General features: G+C 40.4%; 1 protein-coding gene across 3 annotated transcripts in view; it reads right to left on the bottom strand.

Moving 5' to 3' along the window:
* The window catches only part of TET1 (tet methylcytosine dioxygenase 1), a 146,445-nt gene extending 129,268 nt beyond the window's left edge, over positions 1–17,177 (bottom strand). For 2 of the 3 annotated variants that reach the window (XM_070752160.1, XM_070752162.1), the window contains exon 1: positions 6,447–6,710. The gene's annotated coding sequence lies outside the window, so the exon portion shown is untranslated. Of the gene's footprint in view, positions 1–6,446; positions 6,711–17,098 lie in introns of those variants that run through there. The other variant, XM_070752161.1, reaches the window with a different exon arrangement.
* Between the last annotated feature and the right edge of the window lie 2,355 nt (positions 17,178–19,532).

Raw genomic sequence — 19,532 nt, 5'->3', positions numbered from 1 at the left:
CAAAAACTTGTTTTTTCTTGTTTATCACTTTGAAATCTTGGTGAGTCTTATACTCCGAAAAATACAGTACACACATATCCCAGGATTCTGTTGCAGGGTCCAATCTGACCCAGTCACAGTCTGTTGGAGCCTATCCTCAAGGAACTTCTCTCTAGCAGTGTGTGTTAGCACTTCTCTCTAGCACGGGGGTTTCCAACCTGGGCAACTTTAAGATTTGTGGACTTAAACTCCCAGAATTCCTCAGTCAGCAAATCTGGCTGATGAATTCTGGGAGTTGAAGTCCACAAGTCTTAAAGGTTTGCCAAGGTTGGACACCCTTGCACTACCACACAATCTGCTAGAGGAAGGTTAGGTTCCCTGGGGATGAATTCTAGTACAAGTCCGAAAACTCAGAAGGCTAAACCTCTGACCCAGATTGGATCCTGCGATTTCATATCTAGTAGCCCACAATGATCATCAAACTTCCAATTATTTTACAACTGGGAAGCTGTGAGTTCTAGCCCTGCCTAAAACATGAAAATAGAGGAAAGTAAGAGGAGGAAAGTATTTGTTCACCACCCTGACCTACTTCTAAAAATAATAAAGGCAGAATAAAAAGTCTAAAATAAAAAATAAGTACTGTTCAATTAATTCAGTGAGGCTTTCTCCAAATATAACTCCTGTCTATCTGGGTCTGTCTATCTAATCTATCAAATTTCAGTTTTATTCATTTGGAAATTATCTGTCAAATTATTTCATGTTTTACATATTTCAGGCAAAAAGCTGAAATACGCCTTTAATTTAAACTGTTTACAATATAAAAGCAAGTAGAAGAGAGATAACACAGAGGCAATGGAAAACAAAATTGGGGATTAAATGAAAACATCATTTTTTTCTTATAGGTCTTCAAAAATGCTTAAGAGGAAACTGTTTCTGTATTGCCCTAAGGTACTTAGAAAAATTAAACACAGCATGAATAGAAATAAAAATTGGATACCAAAGGATATAGGTACAGTAATCCAAGAATGGGAAAGGCAATTCTGAGAACAAAATGAAGAAATGATCGATGTAACTATTGCATTACTTCTTCTATACTCATGGTTTTTCTACTGGCCTGATCAATACCCAAACTGGGAACCACTTAGAGAACACTAAATAACATCCCTAAAAAAGACAACAAACCTCTTTATCATTGTTCTCAAGAAATGTGCATCCACATGCTCAAGGCGCTACCAAGAATCGACTTGGGAATTTCAATTTTAAACAAAAGTCTGGAAAGATTTCCTTGCTGTTCATTCCAGCCAAGACAAGTTGTTTATATATTTAAACACCTTGATGAGGCCTCCACAAGTACTGTGTGGATTTCAAAGTGGTGTTAACCTCTGATGGTTACATGAAGCCTAATAGATTGGACTACAGCCAACAAAACAATTTTTGAGAAATCTTTAGTGTTCTCTGAGCTTGGCTGGGAATCCTGGCGGGGCAAGCTACTGCAGAGAGCAAAGCCCACCCACCCCACTACTCAGATAATGGAATGACTACAAACAATAGGTTCAGTGAACACCAGGAACTCCCACAATTCAACCCTAAGCTACATATATCTTCTATTAAAACCATCCTTTTCTGGGAAATATGGCAAATGCACCTACGTTGCTTCAAGACTCAAGATGATAACCTCATGTTGCTTCCAAAGAGTTTCAGTTCAAGTCTTCTGTAAAAAGTCACAGAATACCGCTCTTTTGATTATTAATGCTTTTGATGGAGAAAGATATTTATAACCTGATGTTGACTTTAGCTGGTTTTGTTCTAATGTTCCATGCACAAGGCAGCAGAGTTGTACAATAAAAATGCTATCTGCAAGCAGGCATTCTGTAAGGATTCTGAGGCAAGTTGCCTGTTGTCACTAAATAAGTGGAAACATGCAACACACAAAGGTATTTTCATAAAGGCATTGGTGTCTCAGCTACAACTTGCCCATGCTGATTCTTAAAGGAAGGGAACGTCTCTAAAATGGTATATTAAGTCATGCTGATTCTACTTCTGGCTGGTTTTTACAGTTTGGCAATAGCACATCAGCATTCTTAGATTAGTAGATTCTTTGACAAATGTGCAGCGGTGGCCAAGAAAGCCAATACAATCCTAAATTGCATCAATAGAGATATACAGTACACTCTAAAGCTAGGGAGGTACCACTCTATAAAGCCCAAGTTAGATCACATCTAGAGTACTGCATTCAGTTTTGGTCACCACACTACAAAAAAGACATTGAAACACTAGAGAAGGTGCAAAAGAGAGCAACCAGGATGATAAGGGAACTGGAAATTAAAACACAGGAAGACCTAAACGCCAAATCCCCCTGCAACAACATTGCCAAAAAGGCTTCAAGAGTTATTAATTTAATCCTACGTAGCTTCTGCTATGGAAATCTCACACTACTTACCAGAGCTTACAAAACTTTCGCCAGACCCATCCTAGAATATAGCTCATCTGTTTGGAACCCATACCACATCTCGGACATTAAAACCCTCGAAAATGTCCAAAGGTACTTCACCAGAAGAGCCCTTTACTCCTCCACCCAAAACAGAATACTCTATGAAACTAGACTCACTATCCTGGGTCTAGAAAGCTTACAAATACGACACCTTAAACATGATCTAAGTATTGCCCACATATGCTGCAACGTCCTGCCTGTCAACGACTACTTCAGCTTCAACCACAACAACACAAGAGCATACAACAGATACAAGCTTAATATTAACCGCTCCAAATTGAACTGTAAAAAATACCACTTTAGTAATCGAGTTGTTGAAGCATGGAACTCATTACTGGACTCTGTAGTATCTTCCCCTAACCCACAACATTTTACCCTCAGACTATCCACAGTTGACCTCTCCAGATTCCTAAGAGGTCAGTAAGGGGCATGCATAAGTGCACCAGCGTGCCTCCCATCCCCTGTCCTATTGTCTCATATATCGTATCTACTATTCTTCTGTTCTATTCTTCTTATACTACTCTCATAATATCCTTCTATTCTCTAATTAATATATTCTATTCCTAAATTTTCCCTTCTATTCTTTCTCTAATATATTTTACTCAAGTATCAGCTCTATAACCTTCATTGTGTATTGTTGTGCATTGGACAAAATAAATAAATAAAAATAAAAGAGGTTGCAGGAACTGAAGAGGAGGATGAGGGGAGACATGATAGCAATCATAACATACATACGTACATACATGTGTAAATAAATAAAATAAAATAAAATATAAAATAAAATAATAAAATAATAAGATAAAATAAAATGTGTCCATTGCTGGTAGTCCTGGACTTACAACCACAATTGAGCCCAAAATTTCTATTGCTCATTTTTGAGTTTTTTCCATTTTCCTACCTTTTGGGCCACAGTTGTTAAGTGTATTGCTGGTGAATCATGCAATTGTTAAACCGAATCGGGATTCCCCCCATTGACTCTGCTTGTCAGAAGCCAGCTGGGAAGTTTACAAATGGTGATCACATGACTCCGGAGACAGTGGAACTATCATAAATACATGTCAGGTTCCAAGTGGCCGAATTTGGATCAAGTGACCATGAGGACGCTGCAACAATCTCGCAAGGATGAAAACCAGTCATTCGTCACTTTTTTCCAGTCCTGATGTAATTTCAAACAGTCACTAAATAAATCGTTGTGAATTGAGGAACATTTGTCTTGGATCTTGGAACAATCCATTCCTCACCTTCCACAGTGCTTTTGTTCCACAACACTTAAGAAAAACTTCACACATTTAGCCAAATACACTAAATACACTTTCGCCTACTGGTAAAAGAGGAGACCTTTCAAGTTGCCCATTTTATTCAAATATGCAATCTGAAGGGTAATCTCCAGAAATGTTACTGGCCATGCAGCCAAATGACCCATTTCAACGTTCAAGCAGCTGCAGGACAGAAGCATTCAAAATATTTAGGGCTTTACTAAATTACAAGTTATTCCGGATTGGACACCTCTCATGTAAATCCAGCCAACAACGGCACATTGCCTGCAGGAATGCTGGTATGCACATTTTCACCGTGGTGTAAATAACCCTTCACATTAAAGGAGGAAACTATCCGTCAAAACTGTAATAATGCGCAAGAGGGAGCCATACGCTAGAGAGAACTGCGATCAACCGCTATTCCTCTGCACATTTGCTTGAGTACTCAAGGATACGCACATCCGTCAACCCTCTTGGGAATCTTCGCTGGCTGATGAAGATGCAGTTGCGGTAGAATAATCATTAGTTTAGATTATTAGATTTGTATGCCGCCCCTCTCCGAAGACTTTGCAATTAAAGAAACATTTGGGCAACGCAACAAGAAGTGCATGTTTTGAAAAGGCAAGACCCCCTTCAAATCGGTCTCAAAAGCCAACTTTTGGACTTTGAAGTAGCTCTCCACCCCAACATTGCTGCTGAAGAAATTACGAAATTAGAAATAATTAGGAATTGTCTCTGATGGATTCTTCAAAACCGCTTCTCCCAAATCAAGGACTTGAAAAGCTGCTTGCCCTCATGTTCCGGAGACTCAATAGCCCTTTTCTCGGGCTTCGGAATGAGCCCTTTTATCCTGGCAACTTTCTTCAGCGAGCTCTCCGCTCACTTCCTACCCCTTGCAGGAGTTTGGGGAAGCAGAATTACAGCCAACCCTTATGACTCAGCCACATGGTCTGCCTGGGCCAGAAGGAGGAACAAGGGCCAAAGGGGTGGGAGTATAAGGGGCAGGTCTTGGAGGGAGGTGAAGATGGTGAAGATAGAGTTTGCCTGGAAGTTGAGTCATGGCAATTGGGCTTCTTTTTATTTTGGGGGGGATTGTGATGGTTTAGTTTGGAGCATTTGGTCTGAAGTAGCTTCTTCAAGTCCCAGCAAGTGGGATTGTCTAGTGTGCCTTTCGTCCCCTGTCCAATTGTCTCTCCTTTATCTCATATATCTTTTCTTCCTTTCATATATCTTCTCCTCTATTTTTATATATTTTCTTCTATCCTTTTCTTTATATATATTACTACATGTCTATTCTCTTCTTCTATTTTTAAAAACTATTTTTATTATTTTTCAACTGACAAACATTACAGACAACAACATATAACATAAAAAGGAGCTACAATCCCTCCGTTCAAGATAGAGGTCTATTCTCTTCTATATGTATTGTGCATTGGACAAAATAAATAAATAAATAAAAATTAAACTAACTTTTGTTCCATGCTGAAGAAGCTTACTTGGAGAAGCAAGCAAGACCTTGCAAACTGGGGGGGGGGGGGGGGCGTTGCAAGCTGAGGGAGGGGGAGCAAAAGAAAGTCCAGTTGCCTGTGTGACTCAACCTTCCAACCTTGAGCAATTGCAGAAAGAGAGAGAGATACAAGAAGCAAGTTATCAGTAATGGGGGGGAGGGTCCAATCCAGGCCTCCATTCAAGCAGATGGCTCCCTGGAGAGGAAGGGGGGGGGGTCGCTTCTCCTGGGATTTAGTAGCCCAAAGTGGTCGAGAGTCACGTCCTCGCCCGAGAAGGGGGGGGGGGGGGGGCTTGAATAAGCCAGTCAACAAGTTACATTCCAAATTAACTTCTCCACAATGCCAGGGATCAGCCGCAATGGGGGCTGAGGAGAAAAACAACACCAATCCAGAACCTTCTTTCACTGCTCTCGCCTCTTCAAACAAACACGTTTCACCCAAACTTTCCCCCCCACACACATACACAGACCTTTCCTCCCCCCCCCCTCACACACAGACCTTCCCCCCCCCCACATCTGTTTAAAGCAAAGTTTAGAAGTGTTTCCCAACCTTGGCAACTTACTTGAAGATATTTGGACTTCAACTCCCAGAATTCCCCAGCCAGCGTTCGCTGGCTGGGGAATTCTGGGAGTTGAAGTCCAGATATCTTCAAGTTGCCAAGGTCCAGAAACACTGCTTTAGAAGATGCTGTGTAACTTTTTTTCCTTCTTTTTCCGCCTGCGAAGTCGAAAGCTGAAGGGGAAAAATAAAAGAGGCGGCAGGGCTGTCCATCCGTCCTTTTAATTAAACTCGTTCTCTCTTTTGGGCATGGAGATTTAAAACAACTTTACCTACCCGGCGGGTTTGGTTGTGTTGTTTTTTCCCCCTCCAAAGCTGGCTTTAAAAAAAATTGGCAAGATTCTTGCAAAATTTGGATGCCTTGAAAAAAATATATTTTATATTGTAATTTCCCAAGGTCCCAAATTTCTCCGCCTTCCTTTTCTCCTCCCCGACCAAGTTTTTTTGGCAGCGTGGGAGGTTTTAAAGGCCAACTTTTAAAAAGCGCTGCAGAAAAGGCGATTCGGGGTGGTTTTTTGGAGGGGTGGGGGGGTCTCTCTTAACCAACTCCCTAACAAGTTTCACGTGCGAAAAGCGCTCCGGCACCCCCCACCTCCTCCCCGCAGGAACGGCTCCCCCACACCCCACCCCGGGGCTCGATCCGCCGATACGTACCAGTTTGGTTGCGTTTTCAAGGAAGGGGCTACGAGGCATGGCTTTGCAACCCGCCGCCGCAGAAAAGCAAGGAAACTGCCATGGTTCGCCCAGCCGACTTGTGTTTTTTTGCGGACGGGAGAAGAAGAGGAGGAGGAGGGTGGGGGGAAAGCCCCCCGAGGTAAAAGAAGAAGAAAAAACCCACCCTCCCCCCGACCCCGAGCAAGGGGGCAAAGAAAACGTGCGCTTCTCAGACCCCGGCAGGGCTCGCAACTTCCCCCTCCCGGCCAGACCCGCTGGGAGGGAGGCTACTCCGCGCGGCGCGGCGCTCTCCGGCCGGCCCTGGAGCCCTGGAGCGCAAAGTAAAAGGCGAGCTGGATCGTCAACTCCGGAGCGGGATTGTTTATTTCTCCCAGTCCTGAGGGGGTCGGACAGGAAGCCCAGGGATCATCATAATCGTTGTTGTTATTGTTATTGTTATTGTTATCATTATATTTATTTATTTATTTATATAAATAAATAAATAAGTAAGTAAGTAAAAGGGTGGGGGCAGTGCGAATATCCAGGAGGGGAGCTGAATCCAGAGGCCCGGGGGCCCCACAGACAAGGCTCTTTCCCTAAGTCCCACCAACCGACATTGTCTGGTTGATGGGACCCTGAGGAGGCCAACTCTGTGGGACCTGACTGGATGCTGGGAAATTGTGAGGCAGAAGGTGGCCTCATTATTATTATTATTATTATTATTATTATTATTATTATTATTATTATTATTATGTCAATGCAACACAGCAAACAAGATCACTATGCTGGATTTCGTATTTCATCACCAGTCGGGCGTTTCCCAAGCACCTAGGACTGCGTGATGTAGCGGCAAATTATATTTGCCGATCCCAGTAAAGCGGCCTTCTGCAATTGACAGATGGAGATTTTTTCAATTCCAATGGTTTTCAAATGTCCGCTGAGATCCTTTGGCACTGCGCCCAGCGTGCCAAGTACCACTGGGACCACTTTCACAGGCTTATGCCAGAGTCGTTGCAGCTCAATTTTTAGATCTTTGTATTTCACTAATTTCTCTAGTTGCTTCTCCTCAATTCTGCTGTCCCCTGGGATTGCGATATCAATGATCCATACTTTCTTTTTCTCCACAATCAGGATGTCTGGTGTGTTGATTATTATTATTGTTGTTGTTGTTGTTGTTGTTGTTGTTGTTATCAACAATACAACACAGCAGACAAGATCACTATGCTGGATTTTGTATTTCATCACCATTCGGGCGCTTCCCAAGCACCCGCCACTGAAGGGTATGCCTTGTTTTGGTGGTGGAGCTTGTGTGCTTCAATGAAGCTGAGAGCTGTGCCTGCGGTAATGTAAACTACCGGTAGGTCTAACCTTGCTGGAGTGGTCAAAGCAGAGGAGCCAGACTAAACGTACCTAACCCATTTAAACTAATGGGGAGACAAAACAAAAAGAAATATATACTGGCTCAATCTTTGCGCAGGATAAAAAAGGACCGCGGTGGCTGCTGAGGAACCTAGGCAGCCATCGACAAATGAGCTACAGGAACAAAACAAACAAAATGATTATGATGATTCCAAAGAGGACTAGAAGCAGATTTCGTCACTTAAAATGTCAGAGCCTCCCTTGTTGTGACAGAATCGGGGATGTGTTGTCAAGCAAGTAGGATGCTTGGCTGCATAGCTAGAGGTATAACAAGCAGGAAGAGGGAGATTATGATCCCGCTATATAGAATGCTGGTGAGACCACATTTGGAATACTGTGTTCAGTTCTGGAGACCTCACCTACAAAAAGATATTGACAAAATTGAACGGGTCCAAAGACGGGCTACAAGAATGGTGGAAGGCCTTAAGCATAAAACGTATCAGGAAAGACTTAATGAACTCAATCTGTATAGTCTGGAGGACAGAAGGAAAAGGGGGGACATGATCGAAACATTTAAATATATTAAAGGGTTAAATAAGGTCCAGGAGGAAAGTGTTTTTAATAGGAAAGTACAGTATACACAAGAACAAGGGGACACAATCTGAAGTTAGTTGGGGGAAAGATCAAGAGCAACATGAGAAAATATTATTTTACCGAAAGAGTAGTAGATCCTTGGAACAAACTTCCAGCAGACGTGGTAGATAAATCCACAGTAACTGAATTTAAACATGCCTGGGATAAACATATATCCATCCTAAGATAAAATACAGAAAATAGTATAAGGGCAGACTCGATGGGCCATGAGGTCTTTTTCTGCCGTCAGACTTCTATGTTTCTATGTTTCTATGTTTCTAAGGTGTGTAATATTTTCAGTCTTCAGCCTTTCAAAACTTGGATTTTCTGCCTGTTAATGCAAACAGAAATGCTAAGGAAATAAGATTAATTTAAGATTTAGCCTCGATTTACAACCCCACCAGAAACACAAAGTCCTCGATTTATGACCGGCCGTGAAGGCTGATGCTGAAGCCTGATTGACTAAGCACAAGAGGCCTTTCCTGGCCAATCATAAGTTGAGGACTTTGCATTTCTGGTGGGCTTGTAAATCGAGGACTTCACAAATTTAATTTTGATTAAGTGATTTTACCCCGCCTTTATTGTTTTTATAAATTTGCTCCTAGCAGTGCTCATGCAACGACTACTTCAGCTTCAACCACAACAACACATGAGCACACAACAGATTCAAACTTAATGTAAACCACTCCAAACTCGACTGCAAAAAGTAAGACTTTAGCAACCGAGTGGTCGAAGCATGGAACTCACTACCAGACTCTGTAGTGTCATCTCCTAACCCCCAAAATTTTACCCTTAGACTGTCCACTGTTGACCTCTCCAGATTCCTAAGAGGTCAGTAAGGGGCGTGCATAAGTGCACCAGTGTGCCTTCTGTCCCCTGTCCTAATGTTTCTTTATGTTTTACTAGCATCGTGAATATGAACTGTATTATTTCCAATGATTATTTATTCTCTATTATTTCTAATGTTTTTCTCATCTTTTATTATTTATATTAATTTATTATTAATTATTATATTAATTATTATAATTAATTATATTAATATTCATATTTATTTTATTATTTATATTAATATGATTATATTTTCATATCCCTACATTATATACTAGACAAAACAAACAAACAAATAAATAGACAAATAAAATCAACCACCCTGCTAGGTGGGATGGGCTGAAAGAAAGTGATTGGCCCAAAGTTACCCAGCTGAAGGCAAGGCTAGAACCCCATTTCCTGGTTCCAACTATGTTATTGGCTTTCCTGGAGCTTTCAACAATAGAATTGTTTCAGAGAGCCAATAGAAACTACTGTATATATTATTTTACATTAAAAATATATATATTATGGATTTTTAATGCACAGTGGTACCTTGGTATTCAACTGCTTTGAAACTCATTGAATTTGATACTTGACACATTTTGATATGAAAATGTTGTCCTGGTACTCAACACACAAGATAGAACTTGTTGGTATTGGCTCCCTTGTGACTTACTACATTATTCCTTAGGGAGGGGGAAATTTGTTTGATATTTATAATTTTCGGTACTAATTACCCCTCCTGGTGTTTTAACATAATTAACATAAGTACTGAGATACCACTGTACAGGAGTTTGCTGCAGTTTTACTATACAGTACTATTATTGACATGTGGCCATAGTTCCCTCTAAGCTGAGCAGTGAGCAATCGCTCACTTAAAAATCATCATCAACTCAGAGTTTTCCAAACCTGCCCAGAAGCCGAGAGGGAAAGAGTGAGAGGGAAGGAGAGAGAGAGGAAGAGAGGAAGAGAGAGAAACAGATAGAAAAAAGAGAGGAAGGAAAAGAGAAAGAAAAAGAATGGGAGTAAGGAAGAGAGAAAGAAAATCAAAATCTAGTTTGAAACTAGCTCAACTATTTAAGTGGCATTTTGATATTGATAGAGTTGCCCTATTATGAGCTCACTGTTATAGACACACAGTACAGTATTTTATTTTGAAATTCTCTGAGGCAAAACAGGGTGGGTTTTTAATTTGTTTGTTTGTTTGTTTGTTTGTTTGTTTATTTATTTATTATTTCTGTGCCGCCCAGTCCCAAAGGGACTGCCGCTCAGACACTATACTTTTCTGTCACTGATTTATAAATACTTTTGAAATCAGTATGTTAGTTATCAGAAGTTAGCACTGATTTGTCAAGAATAAATCTTGCCAGACCAACTGTAGCACATTTTTATAGGTAACTTTATTTATTTATTCATTCATTCATTCATTCATTCATTCATTCATTCATTCATTCATTCAACTTCTATGCCACCTTACTTCCAATTTGACTCAGGGTGGCTTGCAACAATAAGAAAAAAATACAGTACAATATAAAAGAAGTCAAATATTAAATTAAGGCAATAAAACCCCATATTAAAACCTACAAGGCAAACGGTCCAATACATACATACAACTCATATACTGTACATATTTAGCTGTTTTAGTATTGGATTTACATGCTGTTTTGTATTACTGTTGTTAGCCACCCCGAGTCTACGGAGAGGGGCGGCATACAAATCCAAATAATAATAATAATAATAATAATAATAATAATAATAATAATAATAATAATAATGGTTTTAACATTGAAAGTTTTATATACTATTGGTGTTTTAATGTTCATAGGTAACCTAGAGTACCCTTTGGGTGATACAGGCAGCATATAAGTTTAATAAACGAAGATTGATGTGATTTAGGATTGATTTCTGTACATAAAAAGCATGTTTTATTAAAGTACCAGGCTAGAAAATAGGAGGCTATGAGTTCAAGTCCCACCTTAGCAATGAAAGCTAGCTGAGTGGCTTTGGGCCAGTTATTCTCTCTTAGCTCAACCCACCTTACAGGGTTGTTGTTACGGGGAAAACAAGAGAAGGAAGAAGTGTTGGATATATTAGCTGACTAGAGTTATTTGTAAAAATATAATAAAGATCAGATTCAAATAAAATATCAAATGTTAAGAACTGAGTTTTTGTCAACTATGTGGGTGGATGGATGGATGGATGGAAGGAAGGATGGAAGGATGGAAGGAATCTATGCAATATTGCAACATTAGGTGGTTGTTACACTTTGTCAACCCTTTTTGTAACAATGTAAGACCAAAGGAAAACTCAGATACACATGTCTGTGAGTGTGTGTGTGTATACACACACATTTTTTGAATATTAGTCAACATTTCTGAGGGTTGTTTAAACCTCATTGCTTTCCCTTTCCCCACAACTTTAATTGCTATGCCTACCTACCCATTTTGAGGGTAATGCTTAAAACAGTTGAATGTTTTTGCATTTTATTTTTAGCAAAAATTATAAAAACCTGGAAAACAAACCCAGTTGGATGATTGTGGGGGTGTTGCATATGATCCTCTCTACTCTGTTACAGGTTCAATCAGGAATTCTGCATAAAGATACGTTCACACCAACAATCATGGTTAAAAGATAGTTGAATAAGTAACTTTCTCAAGCACAGATGTTCTCTGTATGGAAGTACTGTATCAGGGGTGGGCTACTGGCCTGATGGGGGGGGGGACACAGTGGGGTAGCAAAAATGGAGCTCCACCCCAGAGCACCCAATTTGCACTGAACGATGTTGAAAGAAAATGCATAAGCCACGCCCACAGTGCGGTAGTAAAACTTTTGGCAGCCCTTCACTGGGAAGTATGCATGGAGAATTCATTCTCATAAGGGCCCCCCTGAGAGTAGCCCTCAAACTCCCATGGCTAAATAATGGGTGGCAGAATTCATTACGTCTCCCTCATCCTGGACCTGAGTTTTTAAAGAGTTGTATAAGGGGGATACAATTCTGGGTAAACATTACCTTGGTTATTGTAGAAAAAAATAATTTAATCAGAAAACATATCTAAGCAAAATTTCCAACTAAGTCTATGGTCCTTAGCCACTTCTTGACATCCTTGGGATTTGCTTTCAACTATGCAGACTGCCCAACAGAACAGCTTATTTATTTATTTGTTTGTTTGTTTATTTGTTTATTCATTCATTCATTCATTCAATTTTTATGCCGCACTTCTCCTTAGACTCATGGCGGCTTACAACATGTTAGCAATAGCACTTTTTAACAGAGCCAGCCTATTGCCCCCACAATCCGGGTCCTCATTTTACCCACCCCGGAAGGATGGAAGGCTGAGTCAACCTTGAGCCCGGTAATGAGATTTGAACTGCTGACCTTCAGATCTACAGTCAGCTTGCACTTTAAAAAAACAAAACAAAAACTCAGATGTGGTTTAGATCCTATCTGACAGCAATCCACTACTATACATTATGCCTAAATTTCTTCTGTGCAAGATTTTAAAAGGATTGTTGCTTTAAGAGATTATTAATGTTGATTCCTTCCAGCAGTGTTGTCATTTTTATGTTCCAGTGATAAAACTTAGGGTGTTTCACTGAACTGCAGACAGTTGGGGTTGTACAATTGGTAAAGGCCAAATTTATCAACTGGTATTTTAATTAATTAATTTATTGTATTTGTATTTGTATTTGTATTTGTATGCCCCGGAGACTCGGGGCGGCTAACAGCAATAATAAAACAGCATATAATAATAACCCAATACTAAAAAACAATTAAAAACCCATTATTATAAAAACCAAACATACATACAGACATACCATGCATAAAATTGTAGAGGCCTAGGGGGAAAGAGTATCTCAATTCCCCCATGCCTGGCGGCAGAGGTGGGTTTTAAGCAGTTTACAAAAGGCAAGGAGGGTGGGGGCAATTCTAATCTCTGGGGGGAGTTGGTTCCAGAGGGCTGGGGCCGCCACAGAGAAGGCTCTTCCCATGGGTCCTGCCAAGTGACATTGTTTAGTTGACAGGACCCGGAGAAGACCCACTCTGTGGACCTAACTGGTCGCTGGGATTCATGCAGCAGAAGGCGGTCCCTGAGATAATCTGGTCCGGTGCCATGAAGGGCTTTATAGGTCATAACCAACACTTTTGAATTGTGACCGGAAACTGATTGGCAACCAATGCAGACTGCGGAGTGTTGGTGTAACATGGGCATATTTAGGGAAGCCCATGATAGCTCTCGCAGCTACATTCTGCACGATCTGAAGTTTCCGAACACTTTTCAAAGGTAGCCCCATGTAGAGAGCGTTACAGTAGTCGAATCTCGAGGTGATGAGGGCATGAGTGACTGTGAGCAGTGACTCCCGTTCCAAATAGGGCCGCAACTGGTGCACCAGGCGAACCTGGGCAAACGCCCTCCTCGCCGCAGCCGAAAGATGATGTTCCAATGTCAGCTGTGGATCGAGGAGGACGCCCAAGTTGTGGACCCTCTCTGAAGGGGACAATAATTCCCTGGGCGACCCACCCCCCCCCGCCACAGCTGAAAGATGTTTCATTTAATTGCATTACCACTCTTGGTAAGGATATCTCAGAGTTTACTTTCATAACAAAAAGTGAAAACAAAGCAGGGAAAACCTCAACATGGTTCCCATAGTAAACCAACATAGAAATAGCATTTAAAAACAACAGTCATAGCACCCATTTAGCAGTGCTAGTCCAACACTGGGAGCAACAGGTAGACCTTCATTTTGGCAACCTTTTGAAAGCTGATGCCAATTGGACCACCAGGAGCAGACTGTTTTGTAAGGGTTAAAATAGATGACCTTTATGTCGCACTTATGTGCAAATTCTTGAATAGTGTGACTTGCAAAGGTCATCCAGAAGCTCACTAGGAGCCCCATGTGTGCAAATAAAGATTTTATCTTGGCTATAGTCTCAAGCACAGTCTGATATTTCTGAGCATTTGGAATAGCACAAGAAGCAGCAAACATTCACTTATCTCAAAGATTATCTCTGTGACCGGTTTCATCCAAGGTAACCCAGGATTCTCAAGGGGAAGCCTAGATTTTAGGTTATATAAACTCAGGGGTGGGCTACTGCCCGGATTTGGGGTAGGGGACAACACAGTGGGGTAGCAAAACTGGAGCTCTACCCCAGAGCACCCAATTTGCAGTGAAAGATGTTGAAAGAAAATGCAGGGTGGCCTGCATAGTAAATATTTTGGTAGTCCTTCACTGCAGTGTTTCCCCAACCTTGGCAACTTGAAGATACAGTATTTGGACTTCAACTCCCAGAATTCCCCAGCCAGCATTTGCTGGCTGGGGAATTCTGGGAGTTGAAGTCCAGATATCTTCCAGTTGCCAAGGTTGGGAAACACTGCCTCACTGTATAATCTATATATGTATGTTACTATGCTGAACCAGCTGATACAACTTGGTGGAGCTAAACATCCAGTACCCTAAAAAGGAAATAAAAACACAAGTTATCTGCAACACACATTGTAAGAGCTGTAGCAGTCATTATGTCGGAAACTCAGGCAGAAGACCAGTAGAACACCAGGTAGTAGTCAGAAGATATAAACGCAAGTCCCTTAATCTCAGAACACAATAACAGACTCAAACAGTTAAAATAGAAAACTCTGAGGATTCTAGACCAAGTTAAAAAAAATTAAATGGGGGGGGGAAAATCCTAGAGTCTTCAGAGAGGGGCAGCATACAAATCTAATAAATAATATAATAATAATAATAATAATAATAATAATAATAATAATAATAATAATAATAAAAGCTTCACTATCATACAAATTGGCCACCAATAACCACACATAAATAAGACAAATTTAGACACCATGCAAGAGACAAAAAAAAACTAAGGAGGAAAAAAAAAGAGCAGAACTTAAGTTCTCCAAATCATGTAAACAGGTATTAATAAACAATCAAGCAGAAAACAATAGCCTAATCATGGAACTACCAAGAAGAAAACTACATAACAAAATACTAGAAGACCAAGATATTATAGGAAAACAGAACCACTAGCAATGATGATGTTACTTAGGGTAGTTGGGTAGTAAAATGTCTAAAAGCAAGCATCCAAGCTCAGAGAACACCGAAGGCAGCTAGTAGCTAGTAGATATATTTAGGTTTTGTTTAATATTAGGATGTATTAATTTGTAAAATTCGATTAGAATTTTAGAACTACTGTATATAGAATTACATAGGTAAAATTAATGGAAGGCACATATGATAAATAAGCGGTTTATGATATGTACTGTTTGATTTTATGACTTTGCATTATGAATTTAAAATATACTTGGAAATGTAGAAGATTGATGAAAGTTAGTAATAGTAAATGCTAAGTACCTGAAAATTAATTGAGCTTGGAAATATAGAATGAAATTATAGCAAAGTAAATATGGAAATATATTAATTGATGCATTGGTGTTCAGATAGATTTTCATAATATTATTAGATTACTATAATACTATGATGAAGATTTAAGAAATGAAGATTTTAAAGCATCGATTTATTAATAGTTGTGTTTTTGGTTTTGGTGGTTGTTTTAGTTTAAATAGATTTTGGTTTGGGTTTATTATTAATTTCTTTTAATAAAGAAGGGAAATTTATTTATTCATTCATTCATTCATTCATTCATTCATTCATTCATTCATTCATTCATCCATTCATACTTCTATGCCGCCCAGTCCCAAAGGGACTGCCGCTCAGACACTATACTTTTCTGCCCAGACCAGAAAAAAATTAGAGGGAACATTGCCGCCTACATTTTCTATGAAAAAAAAACATACCATGAATTGCTTGATCATCTAAAGCCATCCAAATCAGGTTCTTCCATGGCTGTTTTGCAATGAGTTGAAACACACTCCAATTTTCACCTAGAAATGCTTCCTGCTACCACCTGTGTAATTCTGTTCTGCTAAGGAGGAACATTATGTTGCATTAACAACGCTTGTATTCCAGACACTGCTGTAGTTTACATCAGTGTATCTCAACCCTGACGGCTTTAAAGTGTGTGAACTTCTACTCCCAGAATTCCCCAACCAGAATGCTGGGGAAATCTGGGAGTTAAAGTCTACACATTTTTAAGTGTCAATGGGTGAGAAACACTGGTATAGATCATGGATTGTTCCTGTTTACTGGCATATTGACATTTTGGATATACAGTATAGAAAAATAGAAACATAGAAGATTGACGGCAGAAAAAGACCTCATGGTCCATTTAATGGGCCCTTATACTATTGCCTGTATTTTATCTTAGGATGGATATATGTTTATCCCAGGCATGTTTAAATTCAGTTACTGTGGATTTACCAACCATGTCTGCCTGAAGTTTGTTCCACGCATCTACTACTCTTTTGGTAAAATAATATTTTCTCACCTTGCTTCTGATCTTTCCCTCAACTGACCTCAGATTGTGGCCCCTTGTTCTTGTGTTCACTTTCCTATTAAAACACTTCCCCCCTGAACCTTAGTTAACCCTTTAACATATTTAAATGTTTCGATTATGTCCCTCCTTTCTCTTCTGTCCTCCAGAATATACAGATTGAGTTCATTCTTTCCTGATACATTTTATGCTTAAGACCTTCCACCATTTTTGTCACCCGTCTTTTATCAATATTTTTATCAATATTTTTTGTACATGAGGTCTCCAGAACTGAACACGTATAAACCCCCTACATGTAGTATAGCATATTAATTTATCTGTTGAGAGTTGCTTTGTTCCACTCATTTTTGCCAGCTGTTAAATGCAAGGGGCCTTATAATACACACCACCCAGACAGCACTGGGCAATATTTTTACTTCTGAGTTTTTCTAAAACATGTATACATGACTTTACTTACCTGACACTCCTGCTGGGAACTTACTATTGACTTAGCCAGAATATCAGTCAACTTCTATAACCCAAAGGCTGTAGATAAGGAGTCAGCCCTAAAACTGAACTAACTTGCTAAGCATACACCTTCCAGACAACTCTTCCTGGATGACTGAGAATCTTCATTGACTTACAAAGCACGGAGTTTGCTCCTGGGGGCTCCCAAAATTCGCATGAGGATTTATTCTGGTCTGGCTGTCTCTACTGCTTTATCCAGGATGAAGTCAAGCTGTCCCTGCACTTATCCAAATTTACATATTAATAAGAGTCTTTTTAATTCCATTACCTACAAATCAACACTCCATGACAACTCCAGGATTGCTAGTGAAAAATCATAGCTCTCTTAAAAGTAATGTTCCGCAAAAGTATAAAATATGCACTGCACTTTTCTACTATTATTTGCAGTTTTTGTGGATCTGCCTTTAACTATAAACTAAAAGGGGTTGCAATTTGTCTCTAGCACATGACCAAAAGGGAACATACACTAAAGATGTTTTATTTATTTTTTTCCTGCTCAGAGCTACCAGCAATCAAATACAATCGAAATGCCTGAAGCCATTTATAGTTTCCAGCATCTGACAATAGAAAATGAGTTTAAGGTTTGCTCAACTTTAATTCTAGGGAGCATCAGCAACATCCCAGATTCTAGCTTAGATTCAAGGTCTGCAATTGAGTCTTAAATTCTTATCTTTGTTGGAAGACAACACAAGAGAGAATATCCAGTACAGATAAAATAACGATCTGTAGCACCCCAGTGGTGTGACAAACACAAAGTGATAGACACCACATACACATAAGGTGTGATAGATCCTGCCCAGGGGTGGGCTACTGCCCAGACTGGGGGGAACGCAGTGGGGTAACGAAAATGGAGCTCCACCCCAGAGCACCTGATTTGCACTGAAAGATGTTGAAAGAAAATGCATAAGCCACGCCCACAAAATTATGTATGTATGTATGTATGTATGTATGTATGTATGTATGTATTTATTTATTTATTTATTAGATTTGTATGCCACCCTTCTCCGAAGACTCAGGGCGGCTAACAACAGTAAGGAAAACAATGTAACAAATCTAATATTAAAAAATAATCTAAAAACCCCGATTTAAGAGGCCAATCATACAAACAAGCATACCATGTATAAATTCTATAAGCCTAGGGGAAAGGGAAAAAAATTAAATTCCCCCATGCCTGACGACACAGGTGGGTTTTAAGGAGCTTGCGAAAGGCAAGGAGGGTAGGGGCAACTCTGATATCTGGGGGGAACTGTTTCCAGAGGGTCGGGGCCGCCACAGAGAAGGCTCTTCTCCTGGGTCCCGCCAAACAACATTGTTTAGTCGACGGGACCCGGAGAAGGCCAACTCTGTGGGACCTAACCGGTCACTGGGATTCGTGCAGCAGAAGGCGGTCTCGGAGATATTCTGGTCCGATGCCATGAAGGGCTTTATAGGTCATAACCAACACTTTGAATTGTGACCGGAAATTGATCGGCAACCAATGCAGACTGCGGAGTGTTGGTGTAACATGGGCATGCCTTGGGAAGCCCATGATTGCTCTCGCAGCTGCATTCTGCACGATCTGAAGTTTCCGAACACTTTTCAATGTTGGTAGCCCTTCACTGATCCTGCCCCACTTGCAGGAGACTGGCTGACAGTTTGGGTGGGGGGCAGTTAGGGGTGTTTTGCAGGTTACATCTGGGCAGCATTGCTGCTCTGCCATGGCCTCAGACTTGTGACATTGCTGGGCATCTTGGTCTAGTGAATTGGGGGGGGGGGAGAGTGAAACGGCTGGGAGGTTATGAGTTCAAGTTCTTAACTTAGGTTGGGGGACTGGGGGAGGGGTCTGGGCCAGCCCCTCCCTCTCATCCCTGCCCACAAATGGCAGCGTTTGTGATCTGAGCTTTCCCTGAGGAGCTAGCGCCAGACATAGACGAGAGTTTGCCTTAGAACTCAATTCAGCCGGAAAAGCTACCTTAGAACTCAGTAGAAGGGGGAAAGCTAACTTTGGACGGAGAGCTCAGAAACGAAAAAGGGTCACCTGTTTACCTTACTTAGTTATTGTTTACCTTGTTTAACTTATTGTTGCCTGGAAAATGGGAGGAGGACAGAGGACAGAGGAGGATGCTGGGCACTTTGAGTTGCTATGGAGTAATAAGGGTAAAAGATTAAACAAAAACTGGACAGCCATTGGTTTGAAATGGTCTAGGCTGTCTGAACAGGAGGTTGGATTGGATGGCCTCCATGGTCCCTTCCAACTCTATTCTGTAAGGGTCTCCTACTTGAGCAGGGGATTGGATTAGAACTAGATGATCTCTGAGGTCCTTTCCACCTCTATTGTTCTATGATTCATTATTATTATTATTATTATTATTATTATTATTATTATTATTAATTAGATTTGTATG

The sequence above is a fragment of the Erythrolamprus reginae genome, chromosome 5 (assembly GCF_031021105.1).
Source record: "Erythrolamprus reginae isolate rEryReg1 chromosome 5, rEryReg1.hap1, whole genome shotgun sequence".
In the NCBI taxonomy this organism is placed as follows: domain Eukaryota; kingdom Metazoa; phylum Chordata; class Lepidosauria; order Squamata; family Dipsadidae; genus Erythrolamprus; species Erythrolamprus reginae.
This window is presented reverse-complemented; position numbering and strand designations above follow the sequence as displayed.